A 3,654-nucleotide genomic window follows, 5' to 3' on the forward strand; every position below is an offset into this window, starting at 1 on the left:
ACTAATTTCAATACACCATGCTGGCACATTTTTAAGAATCCAGCAATTGCTGAAATACGAAATCATCTTCACTAAGATGCAATAGTTGCCAGAAAAGCACTAATCAAGAGCTAATTGTTATGATGAAAGGGTAAAAGCAATACAACATATTTTCTTTCCTCACAGTCTGAAAGAAGGAGAAAGGTGGTGATAGTCACAGTTTTATGTAAGTTTAGAGCTAGAAAGCCTCCAAGGGACTACATAATCTCTTCTCTTTATTGTAAAATGGGGAAAGTGAAACACAGTACACTAAGTTAGTAGCAAAGTCAGGATTAGATTCCATGGCTCTAGTATATAACTATCCCCCATTTCCAGAATGACTTTTATTATGGAAAATTATTTTATTTCACTACTCGCCCATTCTACACTTCTATAGAGAATACTAGGGTGAGTTTGTAATGATGCTAAATAGCATTTGTACATGTCATTAAAAAATTGCTGACCCACATTGTTGTTTTATCCTGTATCATGCTGGTGCAGAAACCCAGGGAGTGGTTTCAAAAGTCCAATTCCAAAGCCATTTCTTTCTCCTAAAATGAGAAGTAATCATTTTTCTCATTGTTTTTACTTATCTACCACAGGTGCATTATTGACATCTGGAATATCAGGCCACAGTGATGCCTGTAGCCATTGAATTACACACAATGGTTTAGGCAAAAAGCATTTATATTTGTTTTTTTTTCTCAGCAAAGTTTTTTTCTTTATTGGTAATTTTTTTTGAGAAACATCTAGATTTTATTTTATTTTATTATTTTCTTTTTTTAATTATACTTTAAGTTCTAGGGTGCATGTGCACAACGTGCAGGTTTGTTACATATGTATACATGTGCCATGTTGGTGTGCTGCACCCATTAACTCATCATTTAACATTAGGTATATCTCCTAAGCATTTATATTTGGCATTGAACATCAGGACATGAGTTTATGGAAGCACTAAAGCTCATTAATATTATGCAAAGCCAAACAGAATGACAGTCTCAATTTTTTGAGTCCACACCAGCTGAATGCATGGCTCTGCATATGGTAATATTAGCAGAAAAATTAAAAAGGGGGTCAGATGCGAAGTAACCCTGCACTAGGCAACAATAATAAACATATCAGTGGTACTCAAATTGTACTCTGTGTAAAAACCACCTGGGAAAAAAATTGCTAAAAATAAACTGAATGCAGATAGAGGCAGTAGTGGTTCCTAAATTAAGCTATGTGTGAATATGATTGAATTATAAGATATAATTATCTGAGATCCAGTACTGGATATTCTGATTCAGTCACTTTTAGGTGGAGCCTAAGCATTTGAACATTTATAAAACTATACAAATTAATCTGATATGCTGCCAGGTTTGGGAACCACTGGAATAAGGGACTCAAAGATGGTTTCATTCATTCCACTTTCTCCCAGCAAAACCGTACATAAACCACCTTGAAACAAAGGTATATCTCTATTTTAAAAGGCTATTGGCCTCACTATTCTTCAGGAAAGTGAAAACTAAAAACTGAGTTAACTACAAAGGCTAAATTTTAAAAGATGGCAGAGTAGGATGTTCCAGCCCTCATACCCCCACAGAAACACGGATTTAAAAACCATCAACTGATTAAAGTACCTTCAAGAGAGCTCAGAAATCCAGGTAAGAGGTTGCAGTGCCCAGATGGAGCACAGAAATAGAAAAGACTTATTTAAGACGGTGAAAAGAACAGTTTCATTTTACCCACATCTTATTCAAGACAAACAAAAATGGAAACATAACCTACCAAAAACCTATGGCGTGCAACAAAAGCACTACTAAGAGGGAAGTTTATAGAGATAACTGCTTACATTTAAAAAGAGATATCTGAAATAAACAACTTAATTTTACACCTCAAGGAACAAGAAAAAGAACAAACTAAGCCCCAAATTTGCAGAATGAAGAAAATAATAAAGATTAGAACAGAAATAAGTGAAATAGAGAACAGGAAATCAGTAGAAAAAATCAAAGAAACTGAGTTGATTTTTCAAAAAGATAAACAAAATCAACAAATCCTTAGCTAAACTAAGAAAAAAACACTCAAATAAATACAATCAGAAATGAAAGAGGAGATACTACAACTGATGTAACAGGAAACAGGGATTATAAGTGACAATTACAAAGAAGTATATTTTAACAAATTGGACAACCTAGAAGAAATGGATAAATTCCTAGACTCATACAGCCTACGCATGCTGAATATGAAATAAATTAAAAGTCTGAACAGACCAATAACAAATATAGAAATTCAAGCAGTAACCCAAAAATTCCCAACAAAGAAACACTCAAGACCAGATGTCTTCACTGGTACATTCTACCAAACATGTAAAGAAAAATTAGTTCCAATCCTTCTTAAACTCTTCCAAAAAATATAAAAATATGGAGGACTGCCAAATTAATTCTGTGAGGCCCACATCACCCTAATACCAAAGCCAAAGATAACACAAGAAAGGAAACTGCAGACCAATATCCCTGATAAACATAGATGCAAAAATCACCAACAAACTACTAGCAAAATGAATTCAAGAGCTCATTAAAAGCATCATAAACAAGGATCAAGTAGAATTTACCCCTAGAATATGAGAATGGTTTAACATACACAAATCAATCAATGTGATACACTGCATTAACAGAATGAAGGCTAAAAGTCAAATGATCATTTCAATAAATGAATAGCGTTTGACAAAATTCAATAGGCTTTTATAATAAAAACTCTTAACAAATTAGGAATAGAAGGAACTAACCTCAACACAATAAGGGCCATTTATGAGGAGCCCAAAACTAACATCACACTCAATAGTAAAAAATCAAGGCACATGTATACATATGTAACTAACCTGCATAATGTGCACATGTACCCTAAAACTTAAAGTATAATAAAAAAAAAAAAAAAAAGATCCAGAACAGGCAAAGATGCCCACTCTCACCTATCCTATTCAACTTAAAGTCCTAACCAGAGCAATTAGGCAATAAAAACAAATAAAAAGAATCCAAATAAGAAAGGAAGAAATGAAATTATCTGTTTGCTGATGACGTGATATTATATGTAGAAAATCCTAAAGACTACACACACACACACACACACACACACACACACAAACTATTAGAATAATAAATGAATTCAGGCCGGGCGTGGTGGCTCACACCTGTAATCCCAGCACTTTGGGAGGCCGAAGCGGGAGGATCACTTGAGGTCAGGAGTTCGAGACCAACCTGGCCAACATGGTGAAACCCCGTCTCTAATAAAAATACAAAAATTAGCCAGGTGTGATGGTGGGTGCCTGTAATCCCAGCTACTTGGGAGGCTGAGGCAGGAGAATCACTTGAAGCCAGGAGGTGGAGGTTGCAGTGAGCCAAGATCACACCACTGGACTCCAATGTGGGCGACAGAGTGAGACTCTGTCTCAAAAAAAAAAAGAATAATAAATAATTCAGTAAAGTTTCAGGTTACAAAATCAACATATAAAAATGAGTTGCATTTTTATACATCAAAATAAACTATCTGAAAATGAAATTAAGAAAAAAAATTCACTTATAATAGCATCTGCTATAATTTGGATGTTTTCCCGCACAAAACTCATGTTGAAATTTGATCCCCAATGTTAGAGATGGG

This window comes from Pan troglodytes, chromosome X (genome assembly GCF_028858775.2).
Source record: "Pan troglodytes isolate AG18354 chromosome X, NHGRI_mPanTro3-v2.0_pri, whole genome shotgun sequence".
Taxonomy (NCBI): domain Eukaryota; kingdom Metazoa; phylum Chordata; class Mammalia; order Primates; family Hominidae; genus Pan; species Pan troglodytes.